We start from the raw sequence: 21,154 nt of genomic DNA on the forward strand, positions 1-21,154 counted from the left end.
GATGCCTTTGAATCCACAAATGACGTTGCAACCCTTTGAGAAGTGGGTGATAGATTTTGTGGGACCCATTCAGCCCCAAGGAAAGACAAGAGCAAGGTACTCTATCACCGTGACGGAGTATTTGACTCGTTGGGGGGAGGCACAGCCTGTGAAGGATTGCACAAGCACAACTGCTACAAAGTTCCTCTTTGAGTATGTACTGACGTGATTTTCCTGTCCAAAGATCTTGATGAGTGATTGCGGTATGCACTTTTTGAATGAGACAATCAGCGTGCTAATAGAGGAATTTCATTTATATCACCGGAAGAGCACACCTTATCACCCGCATGCTAACGAGATGATGGAAGCATTCAATAAAGTGTTAGAGAATGCGTTGACCAAGGTTTGAAATGCTCAATGAAGTGATTGGGACCTACGCATACCCGTAGTACTGTGGGCCTATCAGACAACATGCAAGAAGTTGACTGGACAAACTCCCTTTAGGCTTGTATATGGTGTTGAAGCAGTAATGCATATGGAATATATTGTGCCTAGTCTGCGCATAGCAGCGTTCACGGGTATGATGAATCATAGAGCCCTGGAGGAAAGTCTTGCACAACTAAATGAGCTTGAGGAAGAGATATTTCTAGCTGGATTTCACCAACAGGTCCAAAAGTAGCGCGAAAAAACATGGCATGATCGACACATTAAGCTGCGCACCTTTAAGGTAAATGACCTAGTTTTGTTATATGACAGTAAGTTTGATAAATTTATAGGGAAGTTCAGGATGCAATGGTTAGGGCCCTATGTCATTAAGGAGATTACCGACAGAGAGGTGGTACAGCTAGGCAAGTTGAATGGAGATCCCTTCCCAGGAAAGGTGAATGGCAGTTGATTGAAGCCATATACCAGCGGTCCAGCCATGTGAATAAATGAAGGAAGCACAGTCTTAGCACTCTAGGCAACTAAAAGGAGGCGTGAGACTATAAACTACAATGCCCATGTTGGGGAGCTATGCGATTTGAGGATGATGCAAAGCAAGGAAGTGTCACAGGGTTCGTGGCAGCGCGAAGGGGGCTGCGCTACCTAGGGATAAATCACGTAGGTCGGCCAGAAAGTGACTGTTAAAGTCATTGTTCGTGATTTGACGGTAGAAATGCGGCCAAATGGAGCGGGCGACCGACATTTAAGACATTTAGGGGTCATATACTTGAAGATCTACCGCCAATCTGGCATTAATGAACTAAATTTAGGGGAATGGTCAGATTTGAATTCAAAATGCCCTATAAATTACAAATGGTTGTCAAGCAAAAAACCCTTGGCATTTTGAGAATTGAGTTGTTGAGCTCTCAGGCACTCATGAACCGAGAATTCTTCGAGGCTTTGAAAGAGACTCCAACATTTGCAAACTTACCAGAGACATCGCAAGCACTGTTGGAAAGCGTTATGTTGGCACCCACAGAAGCTATAGATATCGAAGTCGAGGAGTCATTGCCATAAGTTGAGATGGAGGCAGAAGTAGTTGCTCCAGAGGTTGCCAAAGTACTATTCAAAGTCCCTAAATCACTGAGGACATCGAGACAAAAGCCGACCCCAACCAAGGAGACCACCAAGGATAAAAAAGGCAAGAAGCCTGCCATACCAGTGTGCGCATCACCAAGGAGAAACCCACCGAAGCCCACTGCATAGGAGAAGGGCAAAGCTATAAATTTGGAGCTAGAGGAGGAGGAAATCGAAGACATCCCAATGGATGATGAGGATGTGGGAGTTGAAGTAGAGGAGGTTGAAGCCTAGGGTGCTGACCCCATCACTCAATTACCTGAGTATGTCCCTCCGTGCTAGTCCAAGACCAAAGTGCCGAAAGACATCGATGAAAGCAAGACCCCCTTGCAAACCCCTCTGCTGCCGGATGATATTGTTTTCGATGGACCACACTTGGCGTGGGTTCCACTACTAAAACTCGAGGATTGGGACTTGGCTGATCATGAGAAGTTCCCACACCTGGAGACTGAGCAATTGATGCGCCACATCATTGATACAAATATCAAAATTACCTCATTACAGCCACGTAGGTGGCTCAGAGGAGTAGATAAGGCAAGGTTGCTCAACCTGCTTTGGGTGTCGCACTACAAGCGCACCCCAGTGATAGTATTGGTCATTAATCAACTACTGTGCTTGGTGCATGATGGGTGTTGTTTGTGGCTGGAGGAGCCAATACCCATCAAGATAGTTTGATTCACCGGATAACGCGATTGTCTTACACAATAGAGAATTCGGCCATGATGTTTGGCAGAAAAGGTGGTGAACAGACCCTCGCAAAGTCTATGAAGGAAAAGTTTAAACTGGTAAAGAAGCCACACGAATATGTTATATCTAGCATTTGCGACCTTGCTATGAAGGCAGCAACACAGATCTTAACAGGGAAGGTGATAAGGAAGTGTTGCGTCGATGAGATGTCGACGCTTGCCATTATGCTAGCAGCATAGTGCACCAAAGGAGTCTAGTTCAACTGGTCGGACTACCTTCACGGTGATTTCCTAGCGAACTATCGTGTAGCATAGGAGCTCAGCAAGACATTCCACTATGTGTGGCTCTTGCTGTCAATTGTGTTGGTAGCATGGGAGCTGCGAGGGGACAGCCAGTTCTCTTCGGTCATGCCAGACCTCCTAGAAGCAGCAAAGTACGCTTCATTGTGGGCGACCAAGGACGTGTAGTGAGTCAAGGACAACAAGATCTTCTGGATCTTGATGGAGATGAACATCTGCATGGCCATCAATCGCAAACTGTGATTGTCACCTACGGTGTACGCTAACCTGCAGGGCTATGCAGAATTTAAAGTAGACTTTCATCATGTATCCATCAGGGCGAGGAAGGACCCTACGCAGAAATGGTATGACTTGCCTTATATGGCAACGGATGATGCCATTGATGCAGTACTTGATCAATGGCCGACAGAGTGGTGCTCTACAACAGACTTAGCGGTGGGAGGAATCAAGTCCACCGTGCAGAAAAAGAAGGAGGAGGCCAAGCTTAATATGACTCAGCTAGCCAAAAAGAGAAAGAAGGAGGCTACTGACAAGGCCTAGGTGGAGTGCGAGGCTGCGCAACAGACAGCAAAGCAGACAAGTGGAATAGATTGAGACTCTGACAAAGGCGCGAGGTTGCCTTCACCTGAGACAGAGGAGGAGACAGACAAGAAGCATGGCACAAACCCACAGGAGACGTCCGCTCGCACCAAGCGCCCAAGGGAGCCGGAGAAAGGAGGGTTCAGGAAGAAATCAAAGGCTACCAAGACATCGTTGGACCCTATCACACTAACAAAGGGTGATTTGCATGATATCGGTGACATAGTGAGGGATGTCACTGTGGAGGCCCTACAATAGTTTGAGAGTAGTGGCAGATAATCTTGGGGGCTATCTAGACAGGGTTGTAAGCGCTGCAGACCAGCACGTCATAGGCTAGCACAGTGTCTACCAGCCTGGCTATCGGCACTTCAGAAGTTGTCGAGATGCTGCGAGCGAATGAAGCTAACCACACAGAATGAAGCTGAAAGGCCCACTGTTATCACCCTAATGGGAGTAGGGTTGAATCTGATAGCACTCCCACATGAAGCACTCCACCTCTTGCAGGATGGAGTGATTGCAAAGCTGAGGTCCCGTGAGCACCACAACCTCCAGGTGATTAGTGAACAGCGGATCAACAACAAGCAGATGGCACTACAGCGAGATTCTTCCATTACTGCTGAGACCAAGGAGACTAATCAAAGAAAGCGCATTATGCAGGCCATCAAGGAGGCATGCCGAATGGTTCTAGAGTTGGCCATTCCGGAGGAGGAGCCAGTAGAGATGTGCATCAGCAAGCTGGCCACAGGGGTGTGCGACACTTGTACTGAGATGGTGAGGGTTCAGTTGGAGTTGAACCTACAAATCACGGAATTACAGTTGAAGGCCCAACCTTCAACTCCACCAGAAGTGAAGGAGCAGCAGGTGACCGCTGTCACAAAAGCAGTAGTGGTGGTGGATAGTGTAGTAGCAGACTGCATGCAACTTTTTGAGCAATCGTATGAGGTACTGACAAGCTTGCAGGAGGACCCCAATGTCTAGAGACTAGAGATGGAAGCACGCAAGCTACAGCAGCACTATGATGAGGTTAAGGGCACAGCGTGAACCGTCGCATTGACATAAAGACTAGCAAAGTTGCAGAAGGCTAAGCAGCTAAAGGAACAAGTGGATGTAGTGTTGCACAAGGAAGCAGTGTTGAAGGCAGGACTGAAGCCCTAGCTAGATGAGGCTTACACAGTGACATGATCTATTGAAGGCAAGCTTGTGACTCTACAAGCCACGCAAAAAAAGCTTTAGGCCGGCAGTTCAAGAGCAGTGACCGAGTAGATAGTCAAAGACGCAAAGCAGGCAGCTGCATGTTGCACAGCCGAAGTTGCGGTCATCCGAGTCGAACTATAAGGTCTTTGTGCAAAGATCTCCATGCCTACCAAGTGACTCAAGGGTGAGTCACGATGTTTGTGTTGGGGGCCTGTTGGGAACGGGATCCCCCAAGGATAGTTTTGGGTCAAATTTTGTAATAAACTTGTAAAGACTCCGCATTTTGTGGTCACGGAGCGCAAAGGTGTCATGAGTCATAAAGGGTTTTATACCCTTATTTTCTAAAGTAAAGTTGGCTATCAGAGATCTACCCATGTTCCAAGGACAATGGGATTGTATAAAAAGAGCTAATCTCTTAATAGTTTAGGAGTCATGGGTTTTTGAGTTACATAATCATAGCTCCGAATTAAGAAGTTTAAGTTTTGGGTCGTAGCGTAGGTAGAGGCTCTGCAGCTAAGTGTGCAAAGGCCTAGGGTGGAAGTCCACAGGTGAGTGCACGGACCCCTGCAGCTATGTGTGCAGGGCGGATAGAGTTTGTAATCGTTTAAATATATCAATAAAGAGAAGTATTTTACAAATTTTGTGCCTTTGTTCCGATTAATGCATCTTGTCATTTTATGTATAAATTTCCTTTATAATGCTTATATGATGTGCGAATGAATGTAGTTACATTGGATAAGTGAACACAAGTAATAACATCTATTTACACAGTGCTAACTGTGATTTCCTGATAAGATAAGTAAGATTCTTAAGATAACTTGACAATTTGTGCAATACGCAGCCTTAGCAGTGCAAAAGTATCTGAATCGAAGCATAAGGCGACGCGAAGGTCAGTCGTACCCTTTTGCAGAGGTATCAAAGGGAGCGATAAGGGGTTAGGTAGATAGAGCCCTAGAACTTAATGACATGCATGAAAGCAAGAATAGAAGGAATAAACCGACATCACAACCATCTCAAGGTGCGGAAACTTGGTTCCAGCATCCCCCCATACTGCTTCAGGACAGACTTCGGTCCACGCTCCGTAGGCTAATGCCAAAAGGGCCAGTAGTGTAGGGATTTGTTTGGCTAATTAACGATGAACCTGGGTCAGGCCCCCTCAAGCCAACAATATGCATGTTTGAAGAAATTTATAAAACATAGTTACATGAAAATATGTTGAATCTAGAGGAGTAAATCAACCAAATTTTAGTATTTTTTTCTTAAAAATTTCTACTTTTATAGGTCATCCACTTGCAGGGCATTTTTGATGGCCTAAACAATGTTTTTAGGCAGTGAAAACCCATGAAAACTGCTAGTACCATGCTTGTACAAAATGTGCACATAGTTTTTGCAGCTCAAATAAAATTTCTCAGAAAGAGATTTTGAATGACATACTGAAATCGTGAAATGAAGTAAATATGAAGGAGTTATGACTAAAACATTATGAAGGAAAAATAGGGCATACAATCACTTCAAAATGGTGTAATTGAACAACCATATCTAATATTTGGGTACCAATGTAGTCAGTAGAAAGCTAAGGGACTATAGAACCCATCCATGGAGCTAGATTTGAAATTTCGAATCCATAATAGTTCAGGAAATAGGAAATATTGTGTTGTGATAGAAATGGAAATAGGGGTAATTAGGCTAAAACTTTAATATGCCATAAATTCCAACTCAAGACATGGATTTGTTAAAATAGATAGTTTATACAAAGATATCTAGAATCAGAATTCACCTATCAAACCAAAATTTTATAGTGAGGTAGGAAATTTCCTGAAAATTTAAAAAGAAGGCAATAGATGGCCTATAAGGCAGGACTTACATGAGGACTAAGACTATGGGCAATAACAAGGGGTCCTATAGTCATGAAAAATAGGCCAGATATAAGAACATTAGCATGGATAATGATGCAATAGAGTCAAGTGGGCATGGAAGGGATAGGTTAGAGGATAGAGACTAGGAGGAAACTATGAGGAGCCTAAAAATGGAGGTGTTCAGCTCCAAAGCTAATAATGAGAGGTTAATGAGATAAAAATAGAAAATTAATACTCAAATTTTAGAGATATAGAATAAAATAAATATGAGAATGGACAAAGGATCTGATTCTATGCATGTAGAGGAGCATGAATCATGAGTTAGGGGGAAGGATATCTAGAGTTTAAGGAACACTAGGAGTGTTATTGGGTAGCATCATCATGCATCAAGGAAATCCACTAAGAGATCCCATGTTTCCTCAGGATCCGAAAGTAGTTTAATCATGTGTTGATAGTACTATGGATATTCCAATGCGAGGGGGTCTCCACAGTATGAAGTCCCAATAATACATCACATTGTTTGGGATAGGAGCTCCATCTGGATATTTTCCTAGATACTATTGTATGTGTGTTTTCTCTTGGATTAAAATGTAGATATATGTGTGATACTTAATGAAAGATGTTAGAAGGATGAGAATGAGGTCAGCTATCCATTGATGATTTTTAGAATTTGATATAAGAAAAAAACAACAACATCATGATCAACAACATCCCTTAAGAAGCTGTCAGATAGCTGAAACTAACTAATATATACAAAAATGAAAAGTCCTAGCAATCAACTACAAATTATTTCATAATCAACCGCTAATTTTAGCATTGAATGAAAATCAAAGGTTCAATGCCTACAGACAAGTTGTATGAAAATGAATTAGTTCATAAACATGGAACCAATATGTAAATTGCATGCATAAATAATTGAAATACCGAATAGCCAATATAAAAACAGATAAATGCACAAGAATCAATGCAAGAATAAATTAGCTTTTGATTAGTATTGTCATCCATCCAAATATATGTACATAAGCTCCTCAAAACCCAGTAGTGGGATGAGAGTAGTTCATATCATCTTCGTAGCATAGCACTAGCCTCAAAATACCTCTACCTATAGGCTACCAAGAGCAAAGGCTTTCAGCTCCTCAAGCACAATATTGCAATCCCATGACTAGCATAGCTTAAGTGCTAAAAGTGATTTTGCTTGAGGCATGAGGTTACAATTATAGAAATGAGGAGGGTGAACTTTCACCTTCTCCTATGATTTGGACTACCTCATGACTTTTCAACTTCCAAATGGACTCTTCATCTTCCCAAGGGCCTTTTATACTTTCAGTTGAATCTTTAGCTTCTATGTGATCTTTGGGATCCCATGTGATCTTTGGCATTCCTTCTTTTGTCCTTTTCATGACTTCAATATTTTCCATTGATGACGAAAAGTAATATATTCACAAAATAATGATATAAGCCTTAGTGTAATGAGCTTTGCATAGTACTATGTAGGAAAGGAAATAATATTCAACACTTTTCTAATGTCCTTGTAATAATATGAGGTTGCCTTGGTACTAGATGAATTATTTGATAGTTGTTGATAACTTGAATCATGTTGTCATGAGGTATCTAGATATAAATGATCAACACCACCTCACTTCTTCAATTATGTGACCATACCATCATTAATTAGGATCCAAGATGAAATCTCTTCATTAATAAAATAAGAAACTATTATCATGAATAAAATTGATCAAGATAATAAGTGTCGAGAGGTAAATAAAATTTCATAGCCATGAAATGTCGTTGGAAAAATCACTTGACTCGATCTTTTTTTTCCCTTTGCAGTTATCAATGTTTTTCCTTTCATGGTTTGTGAGAAACCTTAGAATGGTCTCCAAATACTCTCTCTTTGTAATGCATGGTCGCACTTTAATCCTAAAGTGCCTCACTTCCACTCTTACACTTTGCGCTTGCATCTTCACTCCTTTATCACATGCGGACATAACTACTCCATTGTGGCACATGATAATTACAATACAAGTTTATGCTCCATATGAGAATTGTATTATATCGATATAACAATGAGGTGTTATCATGTTATAGTACAAATTTAGTCACAATATACATAATCAACATCTCAAATTCAATAATGAATGTTCTAGATATTTCCCTAGTCATATCACTTTAATTATAGTCTTTGAAGGCATCCTTAGTAGTCCAAAACATACCATTCCCCACTATATATATATATATATATTTCTTTGTATGTAGTTAAATAGTAAGTGTGACCTTGGTATGCTCCTTATGATGGCTATGCAATGCATTCATCATCTTATTATATCCTTTATAATATGTACTTATTGTCCTTGTTTACTTATACCAATTGTTAATTGTGAGGGGCAGTGCACTAGTGTTGAGAGATGAGGTTTACTTGGTGCAGGGCATATGTTTTGGAGGAAGTGAGTGGAGGTATAAGAATTGGAGGTGTGTAGTGCACCACTATAGAGGGAGAGACTTTATGTTGGGTTCAAGACTCATCTGTAAGAGGCAAGGGGTGGCATGACTACTCACTAAAAGTGTTATGCACTCACGAAGGCAAAGGTACTAGTGATAGGCGCAGGTCACAGATTCAGGAGATAAGGGATTTGGGAGTATGCTCTAGAAATATGTTATCCACTCATGAGGAAAACTACCCTTTGTGATGAGAACAAGTCACATCTGCAAGAGGCAAAAGGTTGATGACTAGGTCTTGGAAGTGCACTATGCATTCACCACAAGTTTATATACTTTCCTTCATCGCATCATCTCACATACCATGGGTATGATCTGATTGTCATCGTTTTTTCTAGCATGAGTAATTCTTGTTGTGGCACATCGATAATTCTAACCTCTTTGTAATGTTGCTGCACTATAATATACTCTCCTAGAATTAATTTATGCACTAGTATTTATGGCCTTCAAATGCCACCTTATTGTGATTTTCAACATTGCCTCAAAGCTTTGTGATCATAGTTATGGTCGAAATATTATTTTCATGTAATTTCGAGGACATTCAAATGGCACATCATTCTATGCATCTTGGATAGCAATGTGTCATTATGTTCCTTTTGCAACTCCTATGAGCGTTGGGCGGCTACATTGTTCCAAATGAAAACTTTTCAATACATATATGACCATGAAATATTCTTAGAATTATTACAAGGCAAGTTTTTGCTAGAAATTGTAATTACTCCCACATGTGGAGCTAGCTAAAATTAGAGAGTTGATTAAGTGAGCATTGATTCAAGTCGAGTGATGGATGAAGATTTAAGTGTAGTCCATATTTAGAGTGTGAGTTAACTGAGTTAAGTGTTTGTGCATGTTAAGATATTTTAGGCGAGTCGCTAGTTGAAAAGGTTAAATACCCTTCACCGGGTTCATTGTAAGTATGAAGTATTGTGTGATCAATAGAAGAGTCATAGCTCATGTGTTTTGTGTGTGAAATTCTTATTTTGGCTCCTCTGCCTTTCCAACAAATTGGTATCAGAGCGAGGTTACAAAGAGCCACGGAGAGTGAATCAATAGTAATTCATGCAAGAGGAGAGAAATATATTTTTTCTCTTGGCTAATGCTATAACGCACCTTGTAGGTTGTATACAGGGCATTATAACACATGTCGGTGTCAGCAAGTACCACGTTACAAGAGGTGAACTTACATCAATCCAGCAACGTGTGGGTTCCTTGAGGTTTCAGAGCACTAGAGGACTAATGTGGTTCTTCTGTATGATGGATAGCGTTAGCACGCAATGCATCACCAAAAAGGGGTGCATTAATAGAGCGAAGAGGATTTTTCGATAAAAGATTCGGGGTCCAGATTTGTTGGTTTATATGGTGAGATGGTTTTTGAAATCCTAAAGTTATTTTTATGTTGATAAAGCTTTAAAAGTCTCCTTTATTATTAAGAGGGATTATTTGAATTTAAAGGCATATTAAAAGTTTTTCTTTATAAAGGAGTTTTGTTGAAGGTTACAGAGGAGTGGAAAACTCTTTTTAAGTTTTAAAATAATAAGAAAAAGGTGTATGGTAAAGATTTGAAAAGTTTTCATGGTATAAAGAATTTTTTTGGGAGATTTTTTAAGTGATTTTTTTATTAAAAGAGAATCAAACAAAGAAAAGAATTTTATTGAACAATAGAGTTTATGGCTTTGAAAAGTCCAGTAGTCTGCAAAATTATTTTGGTGTTTTGTCAAGCATGACAATTTTTTGGGTGAAGATTGTGCCTTACGGGGGCACATATTGAAAATCATATTTTCTTTTAGGGGCGATATGGAAGATAGCCTCATGAAATCAATGAAGAAACTATAAGACAAAGGAAAGACAGCAGTCATGGGTTACAAAGCACGACTGAATCATATTAAGAAAAGAAATCAAAAAGAAGAGGAAAAGATCATCGCCATGATTAGAGAGGCTCAGGCTGTAGCCGAGGAACTGAGAATCTAGAAAAATAAAAAGAAGAAATCGAGGGTGATTGGTGTAGCTCTAATCTGCTACACCTCCTACGTTTACAAGTAAATATTTTGATCATTGGGTTATCAAGACGTTAACTTTTCTTCGAGATAAAGAGTTAATTGAGTACAAGTCTAATAACTCATATGATGTAGTATGTGTGTTGGCTTGAGGGGGGCTGACCCGGGTTCAGCGTTAGTTAGCCAAACAAATCCCTACACTACTGGCCCTTTTGGCATCAGCCTGCGGAGCGCGGAATGAAGTTTCACTCGAAGCAGTATGGGGGGATGCTGGAACCAAGTTTCTGCACCCTTTAGATGGTTGTGATGTTGGTTTATCCTGGTTATACCTGCCTGTGCGCAGGTTGCTTAGCCCTTTGTTCCACCATTCAACACCTTCATGAAAGGGTACAATCGGCTTTCGCGTAGCCCTAACTTGGGGCTAAGGTACTTGTGCATTTCTAGGGCAGCGAGCTGCGATATCTCCTAAACTAGGCTAAGCGTCTTACTTATCTTATTAACAAATCTTAGTTAGCTTCGCGTAAACAAATGTTCTTACTTGTGTTTACTTAACCACCACATTCACATATATTCGTGTATCATATAACCATTATAAGGGAAATTCATACCCAACATAACCAGATGCATAAACAGGAAATAAAGACGTAGATATTTCAGAATACTTCTCTTTATTGATAATTCCAACAATTACAGACTCAAACCGCCCTGCGCACTTAGTTGCAGGGGTCCACGCACTCAGCTGCGGACTTCTAGGCCTCTGTGCACTTAGCTGTAGAGCCTCTACCTACACTATGACCCAAAACTTAGACTTCTACTTAGAGTTATCACTTTCTTACATGTTTGATATCTTCTCCTTCTAACTACTAGAGCTTAGCTCTATTTATACAATCCCATGGTCCGCGGACCATGGGTAGATCTTCTACAGCTGACATTACATTTCCAAAATAAGGGTAGAAAACCCTATGACTCTTTAAAACCTACGTGCTCCGTGAACACAAAATGCGGATTCTTTACCCTTGGATTGCAAAATTTGACCAAAATATGGGCTTTTAGCCCCAAAAGTGCCCTTGGGGGATCCCGCGCCCAACAGGCCCCCAACACAAACATTGTGACTTGCCCTCGAGTCACTCTACAGGTGTAGAGATCTTAGCATGAAGACCTCCCATCTCCATCTGGATGACCACAACCTCAGCAGCTCACTAAGCGGCCACCTGCTACACTTCTTCCACTCTTTGATCAGTGACTTCCACTCAACTGCTGCCCTGAATCTTCTGCTGAGTTGCTTGTAGTGTCGTGAGCTTTCCTTCAATGGAATTTGCGATCATATATGCCTCGTCTATCCATGGTTGTAGGCGAGCTTTTAGGACCGCTTCTTTGTGCCAAGCGGCATCCACCTATTCCTTAAGCACCTTTGCCTCCTGCATTTATGCAAGCCTCCGTGTAAGTATGACAGTTTGTGTGGTCCCTTTGACTTCATCATACCTTTGTTGTAGCTCGTGCGCCTTTGTCTCCAAGCGCTCTACATTTGAGTCCTCCTACAAGGTGGTTAGGACCTCGAATGACTATTCAAAAAGGTGCATGCAGTTAGCCACTGCACTGTCAACTGCCACTATTACCGTTGTAATAGCGGTGGTACGTTGTTCCATGACTTCCGACGAAGTTGAAGGCTAAGCCTTCAACTGCAATTTTGCAATCTACAGGTTCAGCTTTAGCTGAATCTTGGCCATCTCTGCTCGAGCTTCGCGCACCCCTGTGGCCAACTTGCAGATGCACACCTCAACTGGTTCTTCTGCCTGAATTTCCAACTGTGGGACCATTCGACAGGCTTCCTCCACTACCTGCATGTTCTTATTATTTTGTTCTACTGCCTCGTTGCACTGTAGACCCAACTACTCGATATTGATGCAGTGCTCAATCATCACCTACAGAGTGTGACTCTCTCGGGCCCTAAGTTCCGTGGTGACTCCATCCTACAAGAGGTAGAGTGTCTCTTGAGGGAGTGCGGCCATATTCAATCCCACCCCTTTCAGACTGCTAACCGTGGGCCTGTCTGCCTCATTTTCTGTAGTAAGTGCCCCATCTAGTAGCAGTATCGCGTTGGTCGCCCTTGTGCGCAACATCTCCTCAGTAGCTAAAGTGTCGATCGCAACACTTGTGGACACTGTGCCAGCCGGTGGAGTGTGAACTACAACTCCTATAGCTCTGTTTGAAGAGCCCCCAATACCAACTATTGTTGCTCTTCAAACTGTTGGAGAGCCTCCACGGTGACATCCCTCACTGTTTCTCTGATATCATGCAAATCCCCCTCAGTGAGGGTGATTGGGTCGAAGGATGTCTTTGAGGCCTTGGTTTTCCTTCGTGGCACTACCTTCTCATGCGGTCATTGATGCTTGAGTTGGGTGGATGTCGTCTGCGGATCCACGCCACCTTGTTCTATTGGCTCCTCTGTTTCTACTTTAGTCCTAAGCGAAGGTGACTTTTGTCCTGTGCGCTCTTCTCCTCTTGTCTTCTATTGTTCGGCCAATTTCGTGGCATCGCGTGCTACCTAGTCCTTAGCCTCTGCTTCATGTTTTCTGTGCTTCTTAACCAGCTGCACCATTTTGAGTTTTGTTTCTTCCTTCTTACGTTTCATGGCAGACTTGCCTATTTCCACTACAGAGCCTATTGGAGCATGCCCCTCCAGCGGCCAAGACTTGATGACTGCAAAAATAACTTCATCAGTCGCCAAATACGGTAAGTTGTGCCATGTCTTTGTGGGGTCCTTTCACACCGTGATAAAGACATGGTGGAAATCTGCTTTGAACTCTGTAAAGCTCTGCAAACTAGCATATATTGTGGGTGACAACCATGGCTTGCGATTGATCCCCATCCAGATACTTATCTCCATCAAGATCCAAAAGACATTGCTTTCTTTTATGTGTTGCGCATCTTTGGTTGCCCATAGCAAAGCATACTTCACTACCTCTGGGAGGTCCGGTGCGACTGAAGGGAATTGGCTATCTTCGGGCAGCTTCCATGCCACCAATACGATCGACAGAAGGAGCCACGCGTAGTGAAACATCTTGCTCTGCTCCTATTCCTTGCAACAATTTGGAAGGAACTCGCTGCATAGATAATTCACCCAGTTGAATTGGACTCCTTCAGTGCATCGAGCCACTAGTGCAATCACAGGCGCAAGCACCTCATTTGCGTGGCACTTCTGCATCACCTTCCCTGCTAAAATTTATGTTACGACCTTGACTACAAGGTTGTTAATGTTGGAGATTGCATATCCTCACTTCTTATTCTCCAACTTGAATTTCTTCTTCATAGCTTCTGCGAGGGCCAACTCACCACCTTTTCCTTCTGATATATTGGCTAGATCCTCCCCTGAGTAAGGCAGTCATGTGCTTCGATGAATCAAGTGGTATGTGATGGGAATGGGCTTCTCCAGCCACAAACACCCATCATGCACCAAGCAGGGTAGCTACCTGATGATGAAGATGGTCACTGGGGTGCTGTGGTAATGCGACATCAAGAGCAGGTTGACCAACCCGGCTTTCTCTACACCCTTGAGCCATGTCCAATGCTCCAATTCAATTGTTCTAGTATTCGCATCAATCTGGTGGCTCATTAGCTACTTAGTCGCTAAATGCTAGAATTTCTCATGATCTATGAGGTCCCAATATTCAAACTTTAGTACAGGAGCCCACCCTAAGTGTGGCCCCTTAAAAACAATGTCATCCAGGAGCAACGGAGTTTGCAGTGAGCTCTTGCTCTCATCTATGTCCTTTGGCACCTTGGCTTTACCCTTGCATGAAGGAACATATTATGGTAACCTGGTAATAGGGTCCACACCATGGGTTTCAACTTCCATTTCCATATCCTCCTCATCCACCAGGATTTCTTCAGATTCTTCCTCGTCGGCCTCCAAATTAATGGCCTTCCCCTTTTCCTGCAAAGTGAGCTTGGTCCTCTATGGGTTTCTTAGTGAGACGCACACCAGGATCATAGGCTACTTATCCTTCTTTGGTCTCATTGTTCTGGGTAATTTAGGGACTTCAACTATCACTCTACCACTCCCTAGGGCATCTTCTACTACCTCAATTTCCTACGCGGCTTCCTCGAGTGTCAACATCATTCTAGTCAGGAGGTCTTGCGTCTCCTTCAGCAATCTCTCAAACACTGAACTTGCTCTCGAAGCCTAAAAATTCGCAAGGTCCATACACACTTGATAGTGCACCAACTTAATTTTCAAAATGCCATGTGTTTTTCGCTAGACAACCACCTGTGATTTATAGGGCTTTTTAAATTCAAATTCGACCGTTCCCCCCACATTCGACCCATTAATGCTAGATTGGTGGCAGATTTTCAAGAATCTAATCCATAAAGTTTGCCTTAAATTCCTGTCACCCGCTCCATTTGGCCATAATCCGATCATCAAATTGTGAACAATGACTTTAACGGTCACTTTCCAGCAAACCTGCATGCTATTTCCACGAGTATCGCAGCTGCTTTCGCACTGTTGTGGACCCTTTCACACTTCGCTACTTCGTGCAGTCCTGAAATCGCGCAGCTCCCCAACCCGGGCAGTGTAGTTTATAGTCCTGTGCCTCTTATCAGCGGCCTAGAGTGCTAAGACTGTGCTTTGGTCACATAGTCATATGGCCGGGCCACCTGTGTATGGTTTCAATCGACTGCCATTCACTTTTCCTGGGAAGGGTTCTCCATTCAACTTAAACAACTGGACTGCGCCACTGTCGGTAATATCCTTAATAACATAGGGCCCCAACCAATGCATTCTGAACTTCCCTAGAAATTTATCAAACTGGTTGTCATAAAATAGCACCAATTCATTCACCTTAAAGGTGCGTAGCTTAATATGTCGGTCATGCCATGCTTTTTCACGCTGCTTTTGGACCTGCTGGTGAAATCCTGCCAAAAATCTCTCTTCTTCAAGCTCATCCAACTGCCCAAGCCTCTCTTCCAGGACTCTGCGGTCTGTCTTGCCTATGAGCGCTACTATGCGCAGACTAGGCACGATGTATTTCATAGGCATCACCACTTCAACACCATATACCAACCTAAAGGGTGTCTGTCTCGTTAACTTCTTGCACGTCATCTGATAAGCCCATAGCACTGCAGGTATGTGGAGGTCCCAATCACTTCATTGAGCATTGAAAACATTGGTCAGCGTCTTTTCAAGTACTTTGTTGAATGCCTCCACTATCTCATTAGCTATGGGTGACAAGGTGTGCTCTTTTGGTGATACACCTAAAATTCCTCCATTAGTGTGCTAATCATCTCATTCAGGAAGTGCGTACCACAATCACTCATCAAAATATTTGGACATCCAAATCGCGTTAGTACATGTTCAAATAGCAACTTCACGGCAGTCGCGCCCATGCAATCCTTCACTGGCTGCGCTTCTGTCCAACGAGTCAAGTACTTCGTCGTAGTGATAATGTACTTCGCACCTGTCTTCCCTTCTGGCTGAATGGGTCCTACAAAATCTATTGCCCACTTTTCAAAGGGTTTCAATGTAATTTGTGGATTCAAAGGCATTTCATCCATTCGGGATGGCCTACCTATTCTTTGATATACATCACATGCCTTGCAATATGCTTTTGAATCCTGATGAAGGGTTGGCCACCACAACCCTGTGCGTAGAATCTTCTGCTCAATTGCTCTCCCTACATAATGTCCTCTCGCGGTGCCCCCATGAGCATCCACGAGGATGATGCTTCATTCAAACTCAGGTACATATCGGTGCAATATCTCACTAGTCCCCATCTTGTATAGATTCCCAACAATGACAGAGAAATCTACAATGCCCACCACTAATTCCTTCTTTTGTTGGATAGAATATCCTTTCGTTGTGGTTCCAATTATTAGGAAGTGTATTATATCCTCAAAATTTCCATCTGCGATGCACACAGCAAAGAGTTGTGCGTTAGGTAATCCTTCCTCGAAGTTAGTAGGTTCCTCCCATTTTTCAATGTGCGACATATGATCAAGTCCTGCGTTCAATCGTCCAAGCTTCACAATAACTTCAAAATCATACTCTTAGAACAATAAGAGCCATCTGCAGATTCACCCCCCCAACACAAGCTTATTGACCAGGTACTTTAACGTGGAGTGATTTGTATACATCTTAAAGTGGCCTCCTAGCTAGTGTCAATACTTCTAGAGCACATACACCATAGCTAGCCCCTCGCGCTCAGTGGTGGAATAGTTCCTTTGCTTTGGATAATCTGCGAGTTGTGTTTCTGGGAAAATTAGTGTCTTGTCGAACGACTAACCCTCTAGGTTTGGTAGCTAACCTAGAAACAAAATTTAAAGCAATTCAATATATTTCCTATGAGTGACAGATAAGAAAGAGATTATGAAGACCAACCTGTAACTTTCGCTTGAATCCTTGCTTGATCTCCCTCTCCTTTGGCTGATCACATAACTCCTCCCCATACTTAACATGCTTGGAGAGTACCTGCATAGTTACAGAAACAAAGACTTGTCAAAGTATAATGATCCATCACAGCATAAACATCATAGAATCAGAAATATGATAAACAGATGAATGCATTTATAGTTAACACAATCAATTGGGAAAAATCTTGAAGAACTTTATTGACATCAAGGAGAATTACAACCCATAAGAAGTCTGATCTAGCCCCATCCTCCCAACTTCAAGCCTTCTTCACCTCATGAATCAGCAAGAACACACCAACAATGGCACAATGCTCTTCACCTCAATACTAAAACTAGCAGCACTTCCTTACAACTCAGAATAATTCAGCCTTCTGATCTCTTCGATGGGAGATCCTTTTATAGATGATTGTAAGAGGGTGAGTCATCAATGGTGATGATGAATGCCATTCCATTTGTTGAAGTTAGTTCCAAAAGAGAGGGGAATTGGAGATGGTTTCCTTGTTCCCTTGGTCATCCTTGGGTGAATTCAGAGAGGCAAGTGGCACATGAGAAGTTTCTATAAGATTCCATGAGCAACCAACTCACAAACTATCCCGGAATTTTGTCCAACCTCACCCATCGCAGTTACTAAAGGGCCAAACTATGATGAAACTCACTTAGACAATGTAGGAGGTGAGATGCATCTCACCCTAACACGGGGCTTTCAGATATGGTTCAGTTTAGGCACTTTCTGGATGATTTATGAGATGGAAATTTTTGGGAATGAGGCATTCAGATGACTAAGTTTCTTTAGGGTATAAAAAAACTCTTTTAGGGGTTGATGAGCCCTAATATCATTGACATATGAGTTTGGGGTTGATGTGCCCAAATATGTCTATAACAGTTGCCCCCTAAAGCATGAGGTCGTAAATGTTCATGTCGAGTGAAATGCTTTATCATGAGGATTAGAAGTTTTGAACTGGAAGGTGACCTACATAAATTACAATACAATACATCATAATAATATTATTTTTCATGAACTAGCTGAGGGAGACATTCCCATGCTCAGCTTTATAAATTTTCATTTCTTGTACATAGATCAGATTGTCATATGCACATACAGACTTGTGATTCTACAGATATAGAGTCATAATCCATGATTAGGATGACCATCTTTGTAGAGCCTTTGTAAATTTGATGTTTTTGTATCCCTGAATATATCGCAGCCCGGATGGATGAAACTAGTTTTGGAGTCTTCAAACTCGTTCAATCTTTGCTCGATGTACAAGTCAAACCATGTGAAAAGATGTTCTGAGGTCAAACATGGAAGGACATTGCCTGATTACCAGCCAATGATATGAGCTGTTAACGGATGCAAGAGGGATCACCGATAATGATAATGATCCTCAAGGTACTACAGTACATTTCACGTGGTGTGAATAGATGATCTGATGTTGAACACCACGCAAAATCTTTCGGTCGAAGGCCATTGATGTCAATCTGTCGCCGGAAGAGAGAAACTTTCCATTGATGTAAACAAGCTTCAAAGCACTGGAAGGATGTTTCTAAGTCAACTTCTTGGATAATGAGCTAATGTCGAAAATGAGTGACTCATCGTTGGAGGGCCTTGATGTATCCCACATCTACGACATGAAACGAAGCAAATGATTTTTGGAGGTGAAAATGAACTAATGACACAAGGTCCAGGAATGGTGGTCATGAAAAATGAAGGTTGGAGGTATTGCAGTGTATGATACATTAACTGAATGACTTCTCAACTGGATGGCTTCTCAACTGGATGAATTCTCTTGAACATATCAGTGACACTAAGATGTATTGGTAGTGTTAACCCCAAAAGATGGATGGTATGAAAGACCAAAGGTATGATGACCGGTGAATGGAATAACCCAACCCAACCCAATCATGGAGTTGAAGTGAAAGTGTCATGTTCAAGAGCGACTTGCTACCATAAATTTTCAAGATTTTTCCCCTTTTTCCCCAGTCATTGCTGACCAGTACCTCTTTATTTTTTATCAAGCTTGAGGAGGATAACATATGTTTGTTCTATAATTCACCCTTCGAGTAAACCCACCGCTATTTGATGTTTTAATGAGTCTGGCGACGGTGAAACTTGGTCTCGTCTAGACGGACAAGTTTGTCGATATTATTTTAACGAGTTTAATGACAAGGATAACTCGGTCCTTTTCATGTTTAGTGAGTTTTAAAAGAGATGAAAAGAAAACTCCATAAGTTATTTTTCGTAAAATAATCCCTCAGGTCCAAAAAAGGATAAAATAATACAAGAGGGATGTGGTTTCCAATACTTTAACGAGCTGGAAGAGACAAGCGCTCGACTATCTTTTCTTGTTTAAAGAGTCTGAAAAGAGTTTAAAGAGGACTTTATTTTGAGGAACGAGTGATGTCTAGGATAGCAACTGGTTTCGGTGATGTTGGAACTTTTCAAAACATGTTGATTTATGTGAAGAGGCTAGCTAATAAGACCACTCATTGCAACTGTTCCTCAAAAAGGGTAAAACAACCAAGTGAAAGCGTATGATCGGCCAAAGGGATGGTGGTGATGGGATGAACACAAGCAAGGCTCAAAAGGTTGATAGAATGGAAATCACAAGGGTTAAAAATTGAAATGGGTTCATTTTTACACAAGCTTGAACCATAGGAAACTATGCTTGCATTTAGTTTCATTTTTACACGAGCTTAAAACGAAAAACTATGCTTGGAACTAGTTTGCCTGCCCCCAACATGATGAAAAGGAGAGTCTCTTGTAACCATATGGATGTCAATGAAGCAGGATGGTTATCCAACACCTATTTGGATTCGTCCAAATAGAGAAAGGTGAATGGGGTGATTCCTTCACATAACCTACAGGGAAACTTATCTTTACCACTAAGTGCAAGCCCCCCAAGCTTCATTACATTCACCTAAGTAGACTACTCATGGCTATCGAGTGGATGGAATGAAGCTTCTTTTACGAGATCAAGTGAAGGACTCGATTGGGATTTTATGAGATCTAATTAGAGACTCAACTTGGAACTTGGGACCTTGTTTCATTTTTAAATGAGCTTGACACAAAACAAGGAACTATGCTCATATCGTTGGTTTCACTTTTTAACGAGGTTGACACAAGACCAAGAACTATCCTCATACTCCTTGTTTCATTTTTTAACGAGGTCGACACAAGACCAAGAACTCCTCAAACTCCTTGTTTCAGTTTTTAACGAGGTCGAGACAAGACAACGAACCATCCTCGAACTCCTTGTTTCATTTTTTAACGAGGTTGACACAAGACAACGAACCATCCTCAAATTCTTGTTTCATTTTTTAATGAGGTTGACATAAGACAATGAACTATCCTCGAAGACCCTTGTTTCATTTTTTAATGAGGTTGACACAAGACAAAGAACTATCCTTGGATTCCTATCACAACTCATAAGAAGTCATGAAGGAGAGATCTAGTTCCAATGCCCCCGGTACATGATGTACTACGTCACTGAATTGATCGTCAGTCGATGTAGGTATGGAACAGGTTGCCACATAATTAACCTGTGGCGGGGATGATACCATTGGTACAAAAGGACCATTTAGGGAAGATGGTTGACTAGGAGCTATATTTGGACCAGGAAATGAAAGCTGGTCAACGGTGACAATCTTGCCTTCATGCAGGAAACAAATCACTCGAAAGAGCGTGGAAACAATAGCTCCCATGCCATAAACATAGTCGCGCCCTAGAAGTAAATTGTAAACTAGAGGTCATGGGACTACCATCATGTTCAGATAAACGGTTTTTCCTCCCAAAGTAATAGGTAATTGAGGGAGGATCCCTAATGATCGACTGGTTCCTTTGTTAAAGCCCAATAGATTCTATGTAACAGGCACAAGCGGTGGTGAACCAAGTGCTTTCCAAGCAGTTGAGGAAAGGATACTCACTGATGCACCTTCATCTATAATAGTCCCAGATACAATCATATTACAAACTTGTACTATGATCTGGAAAGGCACATAGGAAGGAAGGCGAATCCTGCCAGTCGATTCCAATAAAAAGGAAGTAACTAGACTACTTGGAGGGGGTACCGTAGAAACGGGAGGATTAACCCCTTGAGTTACT

This window comes from Pinus tabuliformis, chromosome 5_2, assembly GCF_031772625.1.
Source record: "Pinus tabuliformis cultivar Carrire ecotype Pingquan chromosome 5_2, CPIR1, whole genome shotgun sequence".
In the NCBI taxonomy this organism is placed as follows: Eukaryota; Viridiplantae; Streptophyta; class Pinopsida; order Pinales; family Pinaceae; genus Pinus; species Pinus tabuliformis.